Below are 25,987 nucleotides of genomic sequence, written 5' to 3'. Positions count from 1 at the left end.
TACTAGGCCAAAATGCACATAATCAGCTTACTACTGAGAAACAGCAACTTTCACACTATTGTCTAATCATCTTTTGAGTTTACTAAAGCTCTCATCTGCTAAAATCTATTCCGTCTTTATTTGTGGAGTAGGGGTAGGCAGGAAGGCTCATTACCAAAATTTGAAGTGAAGAATAAAAGTCAAGAAACCACATATCTCATACTGATTAGAGCCTAAATTGACTGAAGATCTCATAAGAAATGTCAAACTTTATGTTATTTGCTCGCAATGTATTAGTCATTTTCTTACATGTCCTTTCTTCCAATTTTGTTTTTAACTTCCCTATTGAATTAGAAACCTCTTTAGGAAAGAGATTCTGTAAAAATCTCAGGAATAAGCTTGTAAATATACATATGTATCTAAATTTGTATCATTCATTGCCTTTAATCAAAGTTTGCATAGAGATTTGAAAAGCAGTTTTCTGAGTTTGTGCCACTAGAATGTTCAATGAAATCCTGGGTAAAAAAAACAAAAAAAGGGTTGGAAAAGAGACTGTTTCCTCATCATATGGGAGGTTGAACTAAACTTGATTGGTCTCCATTGAACATCGTGCCCTGAAATGCCCACCAACATAGTACATTTGCATTATGAAATCTTTAAAATGTTTTTAATAAGTTTAAAAAGTTAACACACTTACAGACTAATATACTACAGTATTAATTTGCATCAAATTGTCCCCTACACTCTCTCAGGTCAAAGTCATACTATATCCTTAAGCATGATTTCCCTCCACTTAAACCTTCCAATGAGGAAAGTATAACTTAAGTATACAAATAAAGGATCATTTACATGATGACCAATAAACCACCACTATTATATTTTAAACAACACTTTTTGCCTGAGTAATTCACTTGAAACATGATTCCACATAATGTAATCCTGAAATTATAAAATGTAACAAATTTATTTTTATAAAAAAATCAAATAGAATGGCTATAAATTATGTTTCTATATATTGTGAAGACAACTTTAAAACCTTCTTTCCTTTTCTATAGGAAGTTGTGTATCCATTGAAAAAAGAGATTTTCCTGACCCCATTTTCACTGGGCTGCTTTCTCTACAAATAGCAAAGGTCTAGTTATTATTAGCAGTGCCCAACAGACCTACAGGTTAAAAGATATGGCATACATTTTGTTAGGAAAAGGCACGAGAGAGAAAAATACAGCTGAAGGATTATTATAAAACTATGCTTTTGCTGAAAGATAAATTACATGGAATTTTTTTCTTCCCTATTTTAATTAGGTAATCCTGGGCATATTTTATGTGCACAATACTTCAAATGGTGAGGGGAAACTGTAACTAAGCAACTAATAGTTTGTAAAATATCCTTTTAAGATAGTTTTTGTTGGTCTCTTGAAGTTCTACCAGCTGGTTTGCAATTATAGAATACTGTAGAATGTATCACTTTGGGACAGCTGAATTACTGGGAACTTTAGTGGAGTAGGATCAAAGGCTGACAAGGGGCTCTAGTCAAAAGATAAAGAAAGTACAATAGGGTTGTAAAAAGTTTTATTTGAGATCATTTTCTTATCTCTCAAAGATTGAATAAAACTTTTGAATCATCAGCCATATAATATAATAAACTTTCCTCTGAACTCGGTTTCCATAAGACAACTGTAGTTCGATATTTTGATTTGTTAGGAACAAAAACAACAAAAAGAAAGAAAGAAAGAAATAAAGAAAGAAAAAAAGCTGGTTTTGTTGTATCAGGGAAAGCAAATCCTCTTACGTAGTCACATCAAAAGTTGAAGTGCACTGTTTACTCAAATGTGCTTTTAATTAGAGAATTCTTATATCGCATATTAAGTTATTAAAATCAATGATGTAGATCAATGAGATAGTATCTAAAATCAAAGGGTATGTATAGGCATGAGAATACAAAGGGCTTTTCCATCTTTGGACTTTTAGGTGCACCTGTATGATCACACAACACCACCCTTTTTCTCCTTGGACCAGCATTATGTTCTCTCTGAGTGTAGATTGCCATAAACATTTTTCCTAAATTTATTAGGTATTGGGCATGTTCCTCACATCTAGTTGGCCATAGTTTTGTTGGTACCTGAATTAACCCATCTTTACCATGCAAATGCAAAATTTAAATCTTCTGTTTTGTGAATGGAATCTAACCATGGGTGGAATCTTACCATGATTTATATGACTGAAATAAATTTTGGTTATTTTTGAGAATTTGGTAGAGAGAATAAAATGCATAGGCTCAAAGCCCCTTTTCCACTAATACAGGTAGTTGATTTACAAATAAAATGATTAGATATATCATTTAGTAATTCACAGAACATGAATCATTCTACAAACATGAAATTACTTCACTTAAACAGGTAGACCTACCCCATCATTAAAATTTACTTAATTTTGCAACAAATTTTGTTGTGCTTTTGCTTTTTAGTTATTGATAATTATACAGAGAAATAAATTTTAATTTAAATTTAGTTTTTAAAATTTGTACTTTAAATAAATATCATCTTTGAATGATAAATAGTATGTTTCTACTCATGCTATTAATAATTTTTTGCATGTGTCAGTGAGAATGAGACACTTATGTAAATTTTGCTGAAAAGATATCATAGGGTATTATTATTCTAAAGAAAATTTGCCTACCATTCAGTTCTTTCTTTATAGTAGTATAAATGTTTATTAGATTTTTTAAAAAGTTTTAAAAGTTATCTATTGAGTCAGGACTGATTTTGCATAGTCATTTAATGTACTTAATAGCTAAAACAGGTTTATTTTTATTATTCCAGAGATGTCTACATACCCCATACACTTCTCGTGTTCTTTCTAGTTTTACCCAGAAATACAAGACTCAATGTCCATCACATGGAAGTGAGATATTTTCATCTGATTTTGATTAGAGTTTATTTCAGAGTTGTCTATTGATAGCTATCATTATCTATCATTTAACAAGCACTTAATAGGAAAAAATAAATGATTAGTCTACTGTGATGCATATATTTGAAAAACTACATGCATTAAATAAATCCTTATATCTAATTATCTATCACCTTTCTATCATCTATCTATATTTATAAAATTATTTAGCAAATATTTATATGTTTATGATATATAAGCAGTATTGTAAGTGCTTTGCAAATATTAACTCCCTTAATCTTTATAACAAGTCCAGGAGTTAGATGATTTTAGAGAAGAAGAAATGGGGGCCAAAGAACCTTAAGTAACTACCACAGCAGTTCAGCAAGAATAATGGCGGAGCCAGAAATCAAAACCATATCCCAGTTGCAGAATCCATGTTTTATATACTTTACTATGTTGCCTCTCAGCTGGGTAAAAAGTTTCAAGACGATAAATTTTGGATTCTTAAATTTCTTAAGTCTGCTTTTCTTATCTGTCTCAGTCTCTTTATTTGCTAAATAAAGAAATTAAATTAAGATTTTATTTAAGATTTCACCTATGTTACTGTTTACAATTTAAGTTTTGGTTTTATTTATATCAGTGCCTGTTAATTTCAGTGTCACAAAAAGGATATCTTTTTTTTTTTTTAATTCCTTTAACTTTTTTTGCTTTTTTAAGTTCTTTAAACATTTAAATCTAAATTTCTTTAGCTGGAACTGATACTTGGTCATATTTTGGGATCAGGGCAAAGAAGCTTGATGACCTTTTTTTCTAGAGTAAAATTAAAATTGAGTATTTATTTCCTTTACTGTTCTCATTTTGGGGGTGTAAACACCAATTAGACAAAAATTATGACGAGGCACAGTGAAAACAGGCCTACACTGCCAAAGAGATTATCAGTTTATCTTCTGAGCTCTGCTTAAGTAACCAAGATGTTCCATGTGGGGTTTAGTCTCAAATTCCCCTTAATGACAAACTGTGAATCTGCCTCCTCTACAAACCACCTGTTAAAGTATGTCCATAGCAAACAACTGCTTCAACGTCCAGGTATTTATGATCCCAAGTAATTCCATCACTTGCATCTAATTACGTATGTTCTAATTTGTTAATCATTTAGATGGGATTTATACATATTCAACAACAGCAAAAACTCTTATTCACTTATATGAGTAAATCTCTGAGTAAAATTAAATAAATGAAGTAAGTAAAGATTAGATCCTTTTACAACAAATAATTACTAGCCAAATTCCTGTATCATGAAAATATTTTTTTTCAGTTCTGTTATACATTCCATTTACTTAAAGAGTTTTGGCTGTAACATTATAATACAACAAAGGACATTTAATTCCCTTTGATTTTACTGTAATTGAGATTTTCAGTATAGTAGAGTATATTTAAGAAATAAAGGAAAACATGCCACAATAATTATTTGTTAAATGAACACAAGAAATTTTAACACTGAAAATGGAAAACCTCAGTTTTCCACCTTCCTATATAGTTCGCCCCTACTGTGTGTTTCTTCAGTGTGTCTTCTTTCCTATTCACACAGAATACTTCACTTCTAGTCACCAAATATGTGGAGGTTTTACCCCACACCAAGCAATTTTCTATAATACTAGATGGGTTTCCTACCATTCAACTAAATTCTGACACTATCTACCCAGAAACAACATCAGATTCCACAGGATAGGGGCTCAGTCCCAGAAGAGTGCCCTGACCCTGACTCAGATGCCAGCCACAAGCCCAGGTTGTCACACCTGTGCTTCTGACCGACTGGTGATAGACTGGAGGTTCCAACAATGTCCTCCGACTCAGAATGCAAGCACAGGTTATCATCTGCACTTCTGACCCACTGGCTATAAATCAAAGGCTCCTATGACCCCTTCCTTGGGTTTGACTATTTTGCTAGCATGGCTCACAGAACTCAGAGAAACATGTTACTTACTAGATTATGGGTTTATTATAAAAGGATGTAAATCAGGAACAGCCATGTGGAAGAGATGCACAAGGCATGGTCTGAGGAAAGGGCACGCAGCTTCCAAGCCTTCTCTAGGAATGCCATTCCCCTCAAATCTCCACATGTTCACCAATGTAGAAGCTCTTTGAATCCCATTCTATGGAGACTATCATACAAGCATAACTGATCATTAACTCCATTTTCAATCTTTCTCCTTTCTCAGGAAAATGGGAGTGGGGATAAAAATTCCAAGCTTCTAATTATGAATTAGTCTTTCTTATGACTAGCCTTATCCAGGTCATCTAAGAGCCCACCCAGAGTTGTCTCAATAAAACAAAAGACACTTGTATCGTCTAGGAAATTACAAGGATTTCAGCAGCTCTGTGTGAGGAACAGAGATCAAAGACCAATATTAGAATAAGATGGGCTCCTAGTGTTCTTATCACCTAGGAAATTACAAAGGTTTTTAGGAACTTTGTGCTGGGACCAGGGGTAGAGAGCAAAATGTTTTCTGTTATCTCACAAATGCGATATAATAATAGTTGTTAGGTCTATTCAAAATGTGTCAAATATTCCAAAGCTGTATTTACTTTTTAAGTAATATTTAATGGCAGGCAAAATTAGAGTTGCAAAAACTTTAGGTATAAAAATAAATTATGAGCTCTACAGTCTTAGAGACAGAATTAGATCATTTCAATTAGAAAATGTAGATAGTGATTTAGTTCATTAATTTTTAATACTGAATTTAAAATTCCAATGAATACAACAATCAAATTTTGATAAGAGAATATCCAAAAGAAAAATATTATAAGCTTTTTTTTTTGTTTTAAGTAATATTATACCATAACTACGTGTAACAACCTAACATCCTTAATAGTTTTCATTCTAGGACCCAGTCACAAGAGAGCTGGTACCTCTAGGTGGCACTTTCAGCAACATCATTCCCTCTGCCTCCTTTTTGTTTTCCTGAGCACCCTGACTCCTTTCTAAACACTCCAGTAACAAGCCTTGGGCTCAGATCTTAACTTGTTGTTTCTGGGTAGATAGTGTCAGAATTTAAAAGAATACCTAAATACTACATAGTGTCAGAATTTAAAAGAATACCTAAATACTACATTTTTTTTTGCTTTTAGGCGAGGCAACCCTTGATTGACCTTACGGATTGCAAGGACCATGTCAGCTTACAATGCCTTATTATTTTTTTTATTTTTTACGCCTACAGCACCTGGTCTTCCTAGGTGGTCTCCCATCCAAGTACTAACCAGGCCCGACACTGCTTAGCTTCTGAGATCAGATGGGATGCGGCTTGTTCAGGGCGGCATGGCCATAGATGATACTACATTTTAATTAATTTGCCAGTTTATAATCTTCACATCTGGATAATAACATATATAGGCATACCAATTTTGTTTCCATAACTTGTTTGTTTGCTTTTAGGTAACGTGTTACCACTTTTTGGTATTATTAAACTTATACAACTTTTAATTCACTTTGAAAATATATTTTTTCTTAGAAGCACAGAGAATGCTTTCTACTTCTTTGAATAAAAATAATTTGTAAGAGAAATCATTTTGTTCATAAATTCAACTAATAATAGTGAGCCACATTTTTATGACCTCAGTTGTTTAAAAGTTATAAAGATTTTTAATTTAAACCTTTGATTATTGATTATAATAAATGTATTTTTTTCTTTTAGAGCTTCCATTTCCACAATTTAGATCTATGTTAATATCTTATTAACAAATTTGTTATTATCTGCTATTATTTTTCAGCATTTTACTTCTCTTTTGTATTTGACTTTTTTCACAAAATGTCAATTTACCATGTGAATTATTTTTAATTCTTCCAATAATTACATTATGGATCAAATATATTTAATAGACATAGCATTACTCAAATATTTATTAAAACATGTATAAATGCCTATTTTTGAAAAGACCATTCTCTTTATATTTTCCTCTCTTATTTCTCTCCCCAGATGTTAGAGCTTCTATTGCATTAAGAATTAGAGGGGAAAAAAAAAAACACTATTTGTTTTTCAACATGAAATAATGCAATTAATATCACATATAGATTTAAGCCTCTATTTCAAACAAGGTGGAAAAGGTGGTTTTAAACTATGATATTCATCTGCAATGTTGCTCAGTGATATGATGTATCTTATTTGCTTTTAGACTTATTATTTTTTCTTATTTTTATGTTTTTCTGTATAACCATAGAAACATTGAAAAATGCGATTCTATAAAAAGTTAAAACAAAAATCACCCATAAGACAATTCAATCTTGATTACAATAAATAACTTATCGGTTTTCCTTGGTATATAGTTAGGTATAGACATGATATGAAATTTAAAAAAAATAATATTTCTAGACTAGTCTGAGAGAGTAACATGTTAGTAACAAATAAAGCCTCATATGTCTTCATAATATTACCAAAAAAATGTTAATGAGTACACAATTTGAGATTTAAAAAAATTACTTTCTATAATAAAAGCTTCCTATATTATTTCAAATTTGCTTCAGATTTTTCTCAGTGGGTCCTAATAAATGAAAATTGTGTTCACAACTAAAATAAATTTTGTTTTATCAAAAAATTCACAGAGGTGGAATTGGTGGATTAAATTTCATAAACATCTTAGAGGTTTTAATGTATATTATAAAATTTCCTTTCCCAAAGTTGTACCTTATTTACAATCCATCATTGTCATGAAAATCTCTAAGCAAGACATCTGTCAGTTTTAAAGAGCATCACCAGCATAAAAAAAATAGAAATCTATATCTAGAATTTTTATAGGAATTATTTAAACCACGCTCTAACTTAGAAATATTTGACATACATAACTCTTCTTGCCTTTACATGCCAAGAAAAATCTAATTTTCTGTTTATTAAAGTTTTATTCTATCATTCAAAGAGTTACTGCTCTCTCCATGTAGATCGATTACATTTCAAATGTATTATTCATTTTCTTTAATTCCATGCACTCTAGGATTATAAAGGTATCACTGACTTAGTACTGGAAAAATATATAGAAATAAAATAAAACAATAAAAAAATATATACAAATTCATGACTGACATTCAAAGTGAAAAATTGTCATATCATGCCTAGATCAATAATATGAATAACTAATTTCATAAATCTTAGAAAATTTCTCAACTTTCTTTAAATCAGAAACTTCTAAGAAATTATCTTATTATGTACATTAGAAAAAAAGATTTAAATGAGCTTACATTTCTCTTTCTGGAAAATTTTGTAGTCCTAGAATCAGTGGTGTGCTGAGAGCCAGCTCATACAAGTCCATCAGAGCTTACTGTAACATTGTGAATTTTACTAAATAGTTGTTGATACAACTGTTATAAAAAATTAAGCTACGTAAACTAATAGTTAAGTAAACAGTAATAAAACAAAGCTAGTACAGATTTAAATCTCATAATTACCTAATTATTTTATTACATTTTACAATTATTTCTCTTTTGAAATATTTATGTTTATCGTATCTGTATGGTGAAAATACTATATAATGCTTGCTTTTGCACATTATTGACCAATGTTGTATCCAGTGACATCATGCTGAAATACTGAACTCAGCTATGGTGGGGTGTCTATATGCAGAAACCAATATACACTGTAAATCGAGTCTTCTATTTCTTTTTTCTAGTAGGCAGTTAAATATTTACCAGCACACCATTCTACATTCATTTATGTATATGTGTGTATGTATACATTCACACACATACATATTCTAATTAAACTTATGTAGTTTAAACATTTACACAAACAAAAATACACATGTTGAAAAAATTCAAAGTTTGTTACTAGGGTAGGAATGTGAATGAGGTATATGGATGAAATGGCGTGTATAAATAATAAAACAAAAGCAGGAACTTTCAAAAAACGATAATATTCTGCTATGTGCTATGAACTAACGAATATGAGCAAGTTAATTTCTTCACCTATAGCTAAGAGAGAATTTTTGTAACTGCTGACTGATCCTATATATTTAATTATAAAACAAGTAGTTTAAATGTCTCTTTAAGGATCTAAAATCAACTGGAAGGATGCAATGTGTCCATCATGATCATGATTCTGGTCTAAAACACTTATTTCATGACTTACACTGTTTTAAAAAAACACAGATAAATAAAGACCCCAAATGCTTAAACTTGTTTCCAAATAATAAATATTATATCAATATATATAGCTATTATGAAACCAGAACTTCTGTGTTTTTGTGCTTTCCTCTTTTTTAATTCTCCATGGCTCATGGAGTGCAGAAGTAACAGTGTATAGCACAGAAGAGATGTCTTGTGTCAGTGACTAGAGTGAAACCTCAGGAGATAGGCTGTGCCATCTTTCAAAAAGCCCATTGTAATTATTTAGTTATCTTGAAGAAGTGTCTGTACTTTACTAAAAAACAAAATAAAACAAAACAAAACAAACCGATACTCAGTGATGTCACTGGGAATGTGTATTCCCAGAATGCACCTAATTACCATTATGGTTGCCTAGGAAAAGGGAGAAAGTGACAAGGAGATAAAACTCAGATACTGTTGAAAGAGATTACTTTTATTTTACTTTTTTAAATTTTATTCATTATTATTTATGCCTACAGCACTTTGTCTTCCTAGGTGGTCTACCATCCCAGTACTAACCAGGCCCAACCCTGCATAGCTTCCGAGATCACACGTCGGGCTTGTTCGGGGTGGCATGGCCGTAGACCATGGACCATGGCTCCACCGGGGCGCAAACCCAGGACCTTGTGTGTAAAGCAGATGTGCTAACTGCTACACTATGGAACCACGTCTCTGAGATTACTTTTATATATAGTAGAAACTTTTACTCTACTGTGTGAAAAATCACTAAATGGGATATAACATAATTAGCATTAAATTTTGGAGACGGTATGAAAGAAGTGAGTGTTAGATTAATCTTTTTCTTCCTATAAGATCCCTCGCTGCTGTGGGGTCAACAGTGATAATGATGATCAAAACATAAATCATTTTAAACACTAAAATATTGCAGAGACGGTTCATGTATACTGAAGAATATGAAACTGTCTAATTTTGAGTAACCTTATTATTTCTTAATATATACATTTAATGGCCTTAAAGCATTATTCTCTTTTAAAAGCCATATTTATTCTACAGATATTGAAACCTAATTAAAATATAATTTGTTCTCTCATTAGCCAACACAATATAACTTTATTTCATCAGAAATATACCCTGTTAGCTTTAAAAGTACACATTTTAAGATATAATATATGGCCAGAATTTATTTCATAACTTTACGATAACTTTAACTGGAGGAAATTGAAGAAGGTATACTAAAATAGCTGCTATTCCATTGAGAATTTAACCCAAAGCACATGCTTTGGGGACATGGCCTACAAAGAAATAAAATTATTTGTGTCGTATAAATTTATAAGAATTGGTACCTCATAGTTGTTATTCAGTGGAAAGAGAGCTGAAAGTAAAATAAGACCCAGTTTCCAAGTCCTATGACACTAACCCATGATGTGGCTTTGGGCAATTAATTTAAATATTATTTATTACCCTATACAATGAGAATAATAAACACCCTCTTCAGCTTTCTTCAAAGATCGTGCATGTAACTGCAGTTTCTAAATTTCTATGATTATTTTACTGAAAACAACTTCTAACACCTCATAGAGAGAAAACAAATACATCCTTTAACTGGCAATAAGAATTGTGTTATTTTCTACAATTGTATTTTCCAAGAAGATAAAAATATTCCTTTAAATTAAATAATAATAGTTCATGGGTCAAATATAAGGTTTTAAAAAGTCTTGCTGAATAAAAAAAATTGAATTCACAGTATAAAATAAAATTAATAAAACAAAGACTTTGAAAATTGATGTATATTATAAAAATTCCATTAAAAAGATTGCAACCATGCTGCTTAAAATTTTCCTAACAATCCATGCATAAGATCTTCTACAGTCAAGTATTGAAAGTTTTGGATATTACTCATAATGGTGACAGTTCTTTATATTCACTGAGGTAGGCAAAATTCTAAGGCTAATAATTAAAATATTTCTGTTCTCTCATTCTTCAGTCAAGTCATGGCAAAGAGATTTTACATATGTAATTGAGGTCTCAAATTAAAATAATATCAGCCCAGTGGACATGACCCAATCAGGTGAACTCTTTAGAAGTAGAGAATTCCCCCTGCTTGACAAAAAAGGGAAGTTGGAGAGAATCAAAGCACAAGGAGGATTTGTCACATTGTAGATTTCTTGAGAGGGTATGTGTGTGTAGTGGTCGGGGAGCACATATGACAAAGAATATGGAAACATTCTTCCCCAGAGACTCCACATATGATCCCAGTCCAGTCAACACCTTGATTTCAGCCTTGTGAAACCCAAAACAGAGACTCCATTGAGCTTGCTTGAATTTCCAATCTACAAAGTTATTAAGCAATGAGTGGTATTGTTTTAAGCTGCCAAACTTGTGGTAATTTGTTACTTAGCAACAGAAATCCAATATACTCATTCAGCAATTTTTTTGGGACCCAGCAGGATTTCAGCCACTATGTTGAATGACATAAGCAAACAAGCATTAATCAAATATGAAGTTTGCTCTCTCAAGACTATTCAAATTATTTGAGAAGATAAAATACAAAAACTATATAATAAGATAGAAAGTCATTCCAGAAGATATATGGAGAAAAATATCATCAATGCAAAATACTGATTTGTACGAAAAAATGATGAGAGAGTTGGTGTTTTAAGGCCCTGGAAGAGCAACCAGGTTGGATATGAAAACAATTTTACAAAGATAGTCCAATAAAATACTAGATCATCTGAGTTTCATACATCAATTGAAAGTATTTATTTGTTCTGCATTTTTAACAGTAAATACCATGAATTGTGAGAAACACAATGACATGATAAATAGGATTATGTAGACACTAAATGATTATCCCAGAAATGTGGGCATTACTATTTACCAAAAAAGAGCTATTAAAAATTTTTATCATTGGACTGGCCTGATTAGAGTAGTATTCCTAGAAGAATAAAATAATACCATTACAAAATGAATTAAAAAGAAAAAGAGTATGTCTCTATAAAACCAAATGAAGGATCTACTTAAATATCAAGTGAAACGTGGCCTTAAATATATGTAATGGCATTTGAAATAGGAATACGAGACTTAAGATTGCAAATTTACACACACAAAAGGAAATAATGTAAAGGGAGAGAAAAATACACACACTATATTTTTTCTCTCTTTCATTTTTCTTGTATTTTGAAACTTCAGGACTTCAGAAATAGAATAAACTGAGTCTAGGTGTACAAGCAGGCATAGAATACCATTATATTAATTCAAATGTAAGTAGAGGGGAAGATAAGTTTGTAGTATAGAGAGTGAGTGACTTTAAAGCAACTATTTCAACTTTCAGTTAGTTGCTTTAAAAAAATGTGTGTTGTACTTATGAAATAGTTTTGAATTTCTCAAAGATGATAAAGTTTTAAATTTTTCTTTAAACTTCGAAATTATAGCTAAAAATTTAATTCTACAATGATCAAAATTGAATAAATGTTATTATACTGTCATACAAGATGAGGGAGACAAAAAAATAAGGTTCAAAACTCACACACGTGAAAAGGTCCTATTAAATATCCAACAGTTTCCATTTGGATCCTTGGAAGGCTACTCTCCATGAATGAATATGAACTGAAAACAGACAGAGTCTTATGAAGATTGAAACTCTACCTCATTTATCATTATCTGATTGGATTAAAACCCCTAATCAAATTATTGGTCAAGAGGCTAGGCAGCCATATAAGCTTTTTGCAATCTCAGAGATGGGGATATAAAAATTAGAGTTAATTGTCCACTAAGAACAGGGTGAATTATAAACATTCAGTCTTTATGTTGCAATTGGCAAAGGGAAATATTTTAATAAGTAAAAGGAACTCAGAAATAGAAAAACCCTCCAAAGGTTAGAACCCAGTATCAAAGAAATACAATCTCAAATTGGATTTAGAGGGCTGCCATAAGAGAAAAATATTATCATAGAAAGTTTTTAAATATCTTTATAATTTTTAATATACAGCTTTCAACATCCAATAAAATATTACAAGGATAAAATCAAATGGGCAAAAGACAAAAGAAAAGCAGAAAATGTAAGATCCATTAGAGATGCAGATATGTGAGAAATTAAAAAAGCTTTTAAAATAACCGTTATCTGTGTGTTCCAGAAAATGTGTTGCAAGCTGAGAATTTCATCAGAGAACTATAAATCGTGATAATAGGATGGAGGAAAAGAAAGAGGAGGAGGATGGCTGGGAAAAAAAATTATTGAATCCCAAATTATAATAAACCTAAGGATCTAATAGATGACTTTAACATAAAAGTAAATGCTCCGAAAGAGAGGATTAATAAACCGAGATACAGATTGACAGACTATATCCTGACGGTGGAGGGAAAATATAAAACAGTAGAATACAAAAATTTTTAAACTCAAAAGAAACATTAGGATGTGTTGAAAGGTCTAATATACATATGATTGGCACATGCAGAGGAATGATCAGATAAAAGATGGTGAAAGTACTACCAGGCAATATAATGGCTAAGAACTTTCTAATAATGGAGAAAGACATCAAGCCACAGATGCAGAACTTTTATCATCCCTGGTAAATATGAAAAGCAGCAGAGAAAATAATGACCTTTCAAAAGGTTCAATAAGGATTACGAAAGGCGATGGAATGCTTGTAATAGAATGAAATTTCCATAAATACTGAAATTAAAAAAGTCATCTATACTTCACACTCAGTTTAAGTACTTTCCAAAACGAAAACAAAATCAAAGAATTTAGATTAAGATTAACTGAGTAAATTTATCATAGGCAGACGTGAACTTAATTATTAGAAAAAGAAGTTGTTCAGGTAAAGTGAAAAGTATCATATTTTGAAATAAAAAATATAATAAGCAATGTAAATGCCTATGTAGAACAAGAGAAGTATTTTTTGAGGAGTTTTAAGCATATGCAGAATTAAAATGCATGACAAGATTAACACCTGGGAAATAAATACCTGGATGGAAAGTAAATGGATGTAACGTGTTTTCAAATGCTCTCATTATTCATGAAGTAGTATAGACAATGAGTTATATTAGACTTTAATTAAGTCAATAATGTTACTTGAAATATTTTATTTGTTTATTTATTTATTTATTAGGTGAGGCAACCCTTGGTTGATCTCACAGATTGCAAGGACCTTGTCAGCTTATGATCCTTTTATTTATTTATTTTTTTTTATGCCTACAGCACCTAGTCTTCCTAGGCAGTCTCCCATCCAAATACTAACCAGGTGTCACTTACAATATTTAAGGTAAATTTTAAAAAATAAGAAAAATGTATATAATCCAAAATTAGGAAAAAAGACAAAAGAAATATAAAATAAGTAGTCTGAATAGAAAACAAACTAGAGTATGTTAGACTTAAACATGAATTTAGTAGTAATTGCACTAAACAAAGATGGACACAATAATTTAAATAAAAGATAAAGACAGCATTAATAAAAATGAATAAGCAAACATACACTATTAGTAAAATAACTACACTTTACATTACCAACATAAAAAAAACATAACCCACGACTTTAACACATTCCCTTATTCAACCAAAATATTACAAGAGGCTTCTGTTATGATGGATTTTTTAATCCTGATTAACAACAAATGGGGAGCTGGTCAGCTACTGGCCAGCCTTCAAGGACTCCTTACACCTCCACGTGGCTTCTTTTACTGTCACAACAAAAAGTTTTTTATGCTGGTTAGGGCAACTCATGCCCTGCTCTCTGGAAGTCTCTATTATTCGGGCCAAGCTAATGCCCCAAACAATCAAGCTCAAAACTAGACCACTATGTCAAGTTATAGAGGTGTCAATTACAATGTAATATTTCACTATGTCAAGTTATAGAGGTGTCAATTACAATGTAATATTTCACAGGCATTGTCTTGACCCAGTTTTGAAGTCGTGGTTAAAAATGTTTGATTCTCCTTCACAGACAGCTTGCTAAATCCCCGCTCCAAACACTTCCCTTATTAGGCTTCTACTCTCTGGGCCACTGCACGCACACCAACTGTCTCACACATCAGGATTCCATATTCTGGGACCAGGTATTAAACAACTAAGAACATATTTTCTTCCCTGGAGATCATAAAATTGTTCAAATTAGCCAGTCATCAGGAAACCCGGTGAAACCTAGCTACCCCTACCCGGGTTAATATATATTAATATGTGTGTGTGTGTGTGTGTGTGTGTGTGTGTGTGTGTGTGTGTACATATATACATTATATATATATATATATATATATATCCCATTATAGTTCAAGCTTGTTGGTTACACTGTCCCTAGTTACAAAGTCTTGTGTGATCCTATGTGGCTTTCTATGCTTGGGAGCTATAACTAACTAGAATTCAGTCTTTCATCTCTCCAAGTGTCATTGTGTTGTATTTCACCATAAAACGAATTTTTAATTCTCATAAAACACAAAGTAGACACAAGAGTAATAGCTCTGATAAAGTACCTGAACTACTAATGAAATAGTATGGTGTTACCTGTAGGTGGTTTTATTTCCAAATTTCTAAAGTAAATCCTATGACAAACACTAAAAATGAGGTTTTAAAAAAAGAAGTATAAACGATATGTCAAAGAGGAGATAAAATGGAATCAAATAATATAATTAAAATCAGAGTTTACAGAAAAAGAGATGGGGAAAAACGTGATGAATAGAAAACAGTTACAAAGATGATAATTTTACTCAAACTATATCTGTAATCCCTTAAATGTGAATGGTGTAAATATACGAGTTAAAGACTGAGATTATAAGATTAGATTTTAAACAAAAGCTCCTACAAATGCTGTTTGTGAAAAAAATGCACACTTTAACTATAAAGACTCAGGTGGGTTAGAAATAAAGAGATGGTGAAATATACACCACGCTACCACATTCAAAAAAAAAACCTCGACTAGCTATATTAATTTCAGACAATGTGACTTCAGAACAAGGAAGATTATGAGATGAAAAAAATGCATTACATGATGATAAATGAGTCAATTCTCCAATAAGACATAACAATCTTAAACATACATGCATGTAACAATGAAGCATCAACACATGTAAGGCAAAAATTAATAGAAATGAAAAGAGAAATAGACAAATAAATTATTGTAAGAAAATTCAACACACCTTTTCCAATAATTGATAGCTCAACAGGAAAAAAATCTATATGAATATAGATTATAAGAATAGTATTATCAATAAACTTAATCAAGTTGACATTGATAAAATATTTTCTTGAACAATAACGGAATATACATTCTTCTCAAGTACATTTAATAGAACATTTATCAAAATAGACCACATTATGAACTTAAAACACAACTTAGGAACATTTTAAAAAACAGAAATCTTCAAAGTGACAAATATTATATAAATGTACTCATATGAGGTGTGCAAAGTAGTCAAACTCATAGAAACAGAAACTGGAATTGTGGTTATGTGGGGATGGGAGAGAGCAAAATGGGGAGCTGTGTAAGAGATACGGAGATTCAGTTTTGCAAGATGATGGCTGGTAATGTTGCTTTCAAAACAAAGTGAACATACTCAATGCCACTGAACTAGATATTTAAACACGGTTATTAAGATGGGAAATTTTATGTCATGTGTATTTTAACATTTTTTTTTAAAAAATATGAGTAATTAGTAATAATCTCAGACATTAAATAATTAAGAAGGCAGCACTAGGAACAATTCTATGCCCATATATGTGCTATTATAGATGAAATGAACAAATTCCATGAATATAAACCAAGTAAACTTACTTAGGAAGAATTAGTTCTACCTCTGAAAAATAAATTAAATTGTTGACTGAACTTCTTCCATGAAGAAATAAATATGTCCAAATGTTTTAACTGGTGAATTTGACCTAAAATATAAGGATGTCTTAATACTAATAGTATCAATTCTATGAAAGCTTTTTCTAGAAAACAGAAAACAAGGAGATAGTTCCCAAATCCTTTTATGAAAGCCAGTATTACTCTACTACCAAAAGAAAGACATCACAGAAGAAGAAAGCTACAGGAATAAGTTTTCATGAACATCAACATAAAATCCTTAACAAAATATTAGGGTGTATTGGGCCTCTGTGGATTACCTCATGATGATTGTGACAATGGTGCTTAGTCTAGGTTGATCTTTTTTTAAACTGTAAGTGTTGAATACAACAAATAAACAAACAACCAAGTAAGCAAGGAAAAAAAAAAACAACCTAAGTTTGAGGAATGGGGTCTTCTTCTCTTCCCCATATCCAAAGAGTCCTGAGGTAGGACAGCTTCAGTTTTGTGATTTCATATATATATATACACGTATATGTATATATGTGTGTGTGTGTGTGTGTGTATGTATATATATATATATATATCACTTAAAGTGTTAATATGAATATAGCAATCATAAAATAAATGTTAACTAAATTTCATTCTTTCAACAAAATTATCACTTTTTCATTAGGTGCCAAGTGTTGTGCAACCCATTTATTATTCCCTATGACTCACTATACATGTATTAATTTTATTATCAGGGAAGATATTAAAATATTTAACACAGATATGACAAGTTCATGGAACGCATAATCTACATTGACTCAATATGCCTGTACAATATTATCGTATGACAATTTATTAAACTTTCGTTGGTCTCCTTTGACAGACCATGTGCTCCTAGAAGCAGAAGTTGTCTTTTCTTTTCAAACTTTTTTTCAATCTTTTGAAGATTTCACTGTATTTTGCCCATAGTAAATATGCAATATTTTTGAATGAATTAGTGAATGACTGAAGCACTACAATCTGAAGCTAATGATAATGTCCAAAATCTATCAAGATCTATTGGTAGATTTTCATGATAGTTACTACTATTCTGTGTCTAGGATCAAAAACCTCATTTTGGAAATAGGAAAATTCAGGCATAGAAAAATTAAAATACTTCTTATGAAGATAAATAAAACAGACATAAGACTAGTGAGAAAAGATTAGCTAGAACTGTGTTCTTTCTCTTAGTTTATTCATTCAATAAAATTTATTGAATACCTACTCCATGTTAAACTCTCTCCCTTTTATTTTACTGTTTATCCTTACCAAAAATATAGTTACATTTTCAAAATATGCTAAGTGATTTTAGAAGTGTATAAAGATGTTTTCTATTGATTTTGTTGCTTAGAGCTGCTTAGGAGTGTATAGTTTTAAAAAGTTCCTAAGTATTTAGAGATTATATGCAATAATAGCACCTAATTAATTTTACATAGAGCTTGTCTATTACATTAAGATAAAAATACAGAACTAAATCAACTTTTGCAAAGTCAGCACAGGCCAATTCAATTACATCAGTACTTCAAATTAAATGTTTACTCTGTGAGAGATGAGGTTCCTCTTAAAGACTAAATAATATCGGTGTTGCTTATTGATACTAATAAATTTTAATTTTATGGCATGTGTTTTAACATAGTGTGTTGCACTGATGAGAATATTTTGTTCAAGTAAACCTCTATACAAAAGAGTTAAGTTAATCATAGCTGTAAGTTAATTTCTTCAATTTGCTATGACTATTTTCATAAAATTAGTATTTTCAAAAGATTTATGAGGAGAAAGGGGAAATTCTCATGTCTCTTTCTGATCTCAGAACTTCAAACATGTTAACTAATGACACTGAGCTATACTAATTTTTATCTTTTTTTTGGTTTTCTAGATTGCACTTTTTCTTCTTAGATACACATCCCAGTTGTCATTTCAATACAATATGCAATACACTCTAAAAAGTGTACAGATTTAAATAGACACAAAAATTGAAGTAATTTAAAATCTTGTGTTATCCGAAAAGATTTATAACGTACCTCTTAGGGGCACAGTATCACCTAAAAAAGACCATGATAATGAATCAAGGGATCAAAAGCCTAGCTCTTTAAATTAAAAATTGCCAGAAATAATTTTCATGGCTTGTGGGCAGTAGCAGTTTAAACTTGCTAAAGTGAAAGTTATAAAATTAGAAATGTCTTATGTAACCAAGTGCCAAGTGCTACCACCATATGTATGCAGCTCATCATGCTTCAGAAGCTCTTGCCCACACAACATACAGTCTGGTTATGCATACCTCCCCACAATCCAATGTACTGAGACTGGAAAAAGCCATTTTAATGAGCTCTTCAACATGATTCTGGGCTTCTCAGGATTCCTGCCAAGAGATTCTTTTTCTAGGGGGAAATAAAAAAAAGTTCTAAAAGGACTCACTGAAAGGACAAATTGAAAATACACATACGCTGTCATCCAGTTACTTCTAGAATATGATGTGTTTATACTAGAAGTTATGTACAAAATATCTAAAACAGCATTCTCTGTTAAAGCCTAAAACTGCATACAAATGTCCATCATGCATATAAAACATGATGCATTTATAAAATAAAAATAGATTAACTACAAATACATGCAATCACATGCATGGATATCACAAACACTTTGTCAGCTGAAAATATTCAGACACCAGACATTACAGGTAGTATGCATTTATGCACATATAATATCCTAAAAATGCAAAGCTACATTATTATAGAGTGTCAAAAGTAGGAACACTGGTAAACTACATTAATAAGTCTTGAACATATTTCTGTGTGTGTTTTCTATTTCACAAAAATGTTTCATGAAACTTTTTTAATAGAGGGAGGCATTTAAAGCTGCTGACAACTTCTATTAGTTCAGGTGGGCTTCATGGTTTATTTACTTGGTGGCACAATATTTTCACTGGCCATTAAAGTCCACTTTGTTTCTGTTCCCTCTTATCCACAGTGTCGGATGACCCATCTCCTAGAGTAAGTGCGGCCCACTTTCACCTCTCTGTGCATGTATTCTCAGAACTGATCACTTCTACTCAAAATGTACTTCTCCACATAAAGGAGATAAACCAATACTTCATCCAGATATTGCTTCTAGCTCCAGATCCAGAATATGTAATATATAATATAGTACTCACATGCATGAGAAAATTTAACTTCCTGCAATAGGAAAAGGGAAGGATGACAACCAAAAAAGTAAAATTATCCACTCAAGATTGTTTTAGGGTAGGTGTGTGTAATAAACATATGCTACACAAGCTCACGTGATTTCCTGAGGAACAGAAATAGCAAGGAACACCTAACCTGACATGGATAATTTTTCCTTGGTCAGCTACTTCATTTAGCAGCCTCTGTTTTGAAAATCCAAGAAGTGCTGTTGTATTACTTTTTTTCCACGAACACATCTGACTAGGGACTGGGAAGATTGTCCTCTGGAGATTATACCTCTTGGACACTTGCTTCATGAATATTGTGAGAGTTCAGGGATATTTGGATTGCTTTAGCAGCTCAGCAGTCAAAATGGTATTGTCAGTCAACCTCTGAACTTCTTTGGCATACTTAAAACAAAGAATTCCTTCTCACTGGTTTTCAAACCTAAAGGACTATGAAGAGTTACCATATTGCGGGGGGACTAGCCTGGAATAGGATGAGGTGGCAATTCACATTAAGGTGCAGACTAGCAAGGGATGTTAGAGCTAAGACATGGGAGCTTATATTTCAGTGGATGACCTGGCATGCACATTCCCAATAAATTATGGCTACTAGTAATATATGTAATAGTAAAGGATTTAAAGTTTACAGAGAGAATTCTGTAACTAGATTTCTATTTACTACTATATTTCAAATTTTCTGGACATTTGAGAAGCAACTCTAATGCCATATTTCTTTTTGGCTCTTCAAGAATCTAATACAGTACTTGGTATGTCACTTTTATTAAAAAAATATATTTGTGCCATGGTAATATTTCACAATATTTCTGAAGGTCACTCACTCACTTGAAAGACCATTTTTAAAAAAACTTATTTTCTCATGGTGGAAATGGTTAATATGAAATCTATCCTCTTAACAATTTTAAGTGTATAATACAGTATTGAAGACTATAAGTAAATATTTTTAATGCTTGATAAAATTTAGGAATACAAAATGGTATTGGCTATATTTCAATGATGTTTTAGGGAGAAATCCTGTTAAATAGAGGTAAAATCAATAAGGCTACTTAGTCATAACAGAAAAACATTACTTTTAGGAATAAAGTATCAGTAATATTACTTTAAATCTTCAAAAGCATTTCTGATTTGGGCAGAAAACAAAAATGCAGGCTAATCATGGGAAGAAAAAGAAATATCTAAATATTACAGATGTATTCAGGGTCTTTCACAATGAATTAAAGCCCAGGAACCCCTTTTATAATTTAAAATATTAATTAAAGTAAAATTAGAATGATGTCATCATTACATACATAATATTTAATTAACAAAATTACTTAAATATGGATATTATCAGGAATACCAAGGATTAATTAAGAGAAAACGTCATTTTATATATGATTTCACATTATTTGTGATCAGTTTGATGTATGTCTACAAATAGAGTTTTATAGTCATAAGGAAACAAAAACGTTATATTTAAAAATCCATTTTAATTCTATACGGTCACTATCCCACTGCTTGTTTATACATAGTGGTTTAAAGCACGCTTTCAGGGGGTGAATTAAGTATAAATGCATCTGGTTCATCATTTTTCTCCAAATCAATCTCAATGGTCATATAAAACCAAGATTAAATTTTTAATGTGCTAAAAACTATTGAGTCCATAAAATGTCAAATCCTAAGGATTACAATTTAATACCCATTTAGGACATTTCAAAACACATATTAATAATTTTTAAATAATTATATGCAAACTAATTATGGAAAAAATCATACTACGGCTTTTAATTACTTTAAAATATTTATGTTTATTTTGCTAATATTAAGAATTTATTTAAATTACTGTATTTTATTACTAAGAGTTCTTCAGCACTCTGTATGCATGCAAATAAAATGTTCAGACATTTTTAAAAAGCTTCTAGATCAGTAATTTTTTGTAAATTATTTTCTTTATTATTTCCCCCCCAAAAACCCTTTACAAATAAAAAAGCATAGAATTTCACTAAAATGTAAAATAGATTAAAATGGGAAAAAATTTTGTGGGTTCCAAGAAGCATATATTAAAAAAAGAAAAAGGGGTCTTGGTAAAGCGAGTCTTAGGTAGAATTACTAAGATTTCACTAACAATAAATTCCTAAAATTTAAACTCTATTCACTGATCCCATCTTCTATTATATCTCTGGCATATTTTTCAGATTAATTTCAGTGTTTTAAAATAAATACCTGACTCCTATACCTCATTGTTACTGCCAGCCTGTCTGCTTTATATAGTAGACTGGGTTTTTCCACTTTGTGATATTTTTATTCTTTAGACAGAGAACACCCTGTTCGCAGGACTGTCTCTAATATTTATTTCCCTACAAAAAAGAAAAATGAATGTAAAAGCAAAGTTTAGAAAATGTATTTAGATATTAGTTTATATTATTAAATTTATTTTTAAATACTTAATGATTTCTGATCCCAGGCAAATAGTCAATCTCTTCCACATTTTCACTTCTATGAATGGTTAATGTTGTGTTACCGATATTAGAGCTAAAATTAGAAGTTTCCAGGCTCCTGGGGGGGGAAAAAATTCCATCAAGTTTTATTTTAGAATGAGTAGGCTTACAGAGCAAAAGTAACTTGATTAGTTGAGATAAGGAAGGTCCTCAAAGGTAGAAGCAAAAGAGATATAACAATACGAGTGATAATTAGATCTTCTAGGAAAGAGGGAGAAAATAGGAATTCGTAGGTTCTTTCTATAGAACTTAAATGAATTGACTTCGTGGTGCATCCATGGAGCTAGAACACTCGAAAACCCTTGAAACATAGGTTTCCCCCTGCACCTTGGCCACGACTCCCATGTCTCAAACCTGGAATAAGAAAAGCAGAGCCCTCTGTCCTCAAAAGACGAAGTTATACTTGTGCAAGGCCCGTTTCATCATAACCAGGATAGACTAAAGATATTGAAGACATTGTCTGCATTTTCCGTACTACGTAAGATTCCTTGGGGCATTCTACTCTCTATGGAGAATGAAGTAAACCCTCCAATTTTAACAATGTTTGAATTTCTTCCAGTCATGTTAATATAAGGACATAGGAGATTGCGAAAAATAGAAAAATAAAGTGATTTAAAATTTTTATATGTATATAAAATAGGGATAATCTTTCCCGCTTTAAAATCAATTACTTTCGTTTTCATTAATGTCTTTTGTCTTTTCTTCCCTGGGAGGCTTTAGCATGACCAGAGGCCAAGGAAATGGTGGGCTATCGAAGAGGCCATGTTAGCATCACAGAATCAATGGTGGAGCCAAAAGTCAGGGAGGTGACTAGCTTAGTTGGGGCATATAAGGTTATTTAGCAAATAAATAAATAAGGATTCATGAAAATTAGGTTTTTCTTTGGCAAATATAGAAAAAAGAGAAGACTAGGAAAAACAATCAGAATAATACAACTGATAAACTCCTGAGATGCTGGACTTGAATTACAGGTGTTGGTGTGAACTCTCAGATTGTCAAGATAGGTAGATAGTTACATGATAGATAGGCAAGTAGATAAACAGAAAGACAGCAATAGATATATATATGTGGATATGTATATACTGATATGTGTGTGTGCTTCCAACTCTAATTCACCACAAGTTTCATTCTGTCTTTCTCACTCCCATTGCTAGTTGTAATTTCTTCTCTGAGATTGAAAACTTGGCTATCATTATCTGCAATCCATTTATTTATTTGTTCAATCCTGTAATGCATCTCAAGTAGTTTCAGAATTGCTAACTCATATCCATATGTAAAATGCAATTATTAACAATTCTTTTTGGTTTAGCATTAAAATTTCCAGTCAAAACACCATTTTCCAAAACTATTTAAGTCAACTTCTTTTCCACCCATGGGTCTGATAAGTTTTCCTTTATAATTTCCTTTCTTTTACACTTACAGCCTTCATTCTGGTTACTCCCTTTCAGGATGAATTTCCACTTCACCACTTCTCTTTTCATTTCTGCCTGATCTTAATTAAACCATTAATTAATTTTCTAATGCCAATTATCTATCTTTATCTTTAGTCTGGTTGTTCTTATAATTTCTGAAAATCTCTTAACTCTTTAAACATTTTGACACCATTCTGTGTTTAGTTACATTAGCATGGACAGCTCTATTCTAAATCAGATTCTTTCAGTATTCCCTGTTTTTATTGGACTCTTCAATTTTATATACAGGATTGTAATTTTGTGTTTGGCTGGACTGTCTCCCTTTTTTCCCCTTCTATTTTAAGTCAAAATTTTTTTTTTATCTTAATTAGTAAAAACTATTTGTTGCTTACATATAAAGTACATTCCTCTAGAAGCATTTCAAATTCCTACAACAAGACACTATGGGTACTAACAATAAACAAAATAAATAAAACAAAGGTTTATTTAAATAAAATACCAAGACTGGCCTATTTAGAATCATCTGCACGCAGACTGTTTAAATTATGGTAGACTTCTCAGTGAAAGATAACCTTATAGTTGAAAACTCTCAGAGAACTTTATTCCTCTTGATAGTCTGGGTTCCTTTCTAAGATAAAGACAAACGAGTACACCTACAAACTATAACTTCAAGGTTTGATGTCTTTATCTTTTAGAGGTCCTAGTTTTATTTGTAGTGTCTCAGATTTAACCTCCCACTTTACATGTGTACTACATTTTGTCACCTCTGTCATGTGTGGATTGTAAAAACACAAGCTCTAAACTACCAGAGTGAGTAGTATAAAGTAAAATTCACATTCAGAGCCAACACTCCTTTTAAAAATATAATTTTTGCAAGTTTCTGATCTGTGTGAGATTCCCTGCATGTTTATTATTAATATGGAGAAAAAATTCTATAACATATATTTGCTCTCTATTTTTAAATATTATGAAATAGGAAGTTTCTCAAAGCATGTGGTGAGTTTCATTTCCCAAGCGATTTTTTTTTGCCCTTACTCAAGTGTTGTGGTGTAAAAATACCAACTGCTATCAGTTTAAATAATTTAATTTATTATTTAAATTATTCATGTGGCCATAGATTAACGAGAAGTCTTTAATCTCATCAGGTCTTAAGATAATTAAGAGTTAATGTCTTATGAGGCAGTGAGTAAAAGGTACAAAATCCCAAGAACAAATAAATCTGAAATATTTTAACTTATAATATTAAGAATAATCAGATGAGTTGCATAATTCTAAGGTGGACATGAAATCTTTAAAAATTCTGAACATAACTAGAGATGTTCTTTCTCCTGCCCTCTATTATTTTCTTATATCATGAAAACAGAAAATAGCATCTCCCTCATCAAACGAGAAGCTGCTCTATGAATGGATTCTTCTTTTGTGAAGTGATCATTTTTGAACTTTAGAGACTATAACATACAGTGATAATACTGATGATATTTTTAATTTATTTTTAAATTCGTGGCATCTAAATGTGAGCTTTCTCTATTTTCAACAGACATATTACAAACCAGCAAATATACAAAAATTATCACAGTGTGATGCAAGATAGAGCAAGAAAAGATATATTGTACAATAAGAAATGATAAACCAAATGGGATTAACAGAAGATTATACAATGAATAAAATATTAGTGAATTTAAAATTTCCAAAAAAAAGAAGAAAAAACACCAAAGAAAATAAATAAATAAACCTAACAAAGAACAAGGCATCATCATCACTGGGAAAATTTCAATCAGTCTAATCTATATGTAATTGGAGGCCCCAAAGGAAAGGAAAGAAGAAATAATATGCAAAGAAATAATGCCTGAAAGCATTTCAAATTTGATGAAAACTATAAACTAATTGATACAAGAAGCTCGATTAAGCCTATGCGTAAGGAACATAAAGAAATCTACTTTCAGCTACACCATAATGAAGTTTCTCAAACCCATAAAAAATAGAAAAACAAATTAAGTGTTATGTAATAAACTAAGAAAAGATATAATAGTTTCATAATAAAAAATCAGACAAAAGGCAAAAAGAACACCAAATAATATTAATAATCTATTAAATATAAATGACATCAATATCCCAATTAAATTATAGGAATTATCATACTGAGAAAAAGG

General features: G+C 31.2%; 1 pseudogene; it reads right to left on the bottom strand.

Moving 5' to 3' along the window:
* Positions 1-6,077: 6,077 nt before the first annotated feature.
* On the bottom strand, positions 6,078-6,196 carry LOC120622384 (uncharacterized; annotated as a pseudogene).
* Positions 6,197-25,987: the final 19,791 nt, after the last annotated feature.

The sequence above is a fragment of the Pteropus medius genome, unplaced genomic scaffold, assembly GCF_902729225.1.
Source record: "Pteropus medius unplaced genomic scaffold, Ma_sr-lr_union100, whole genome shotgun sequence".
NCBI classification, from domain to species: Eukaryota; Metazoa; Chordata; class Mammalia; order Chiroptera; family Pteropodidae; genus Pteropus; species Pteropus medius.
This window is presented reverse-complemented; position numbering and strand designations above follow the sequence as displayed.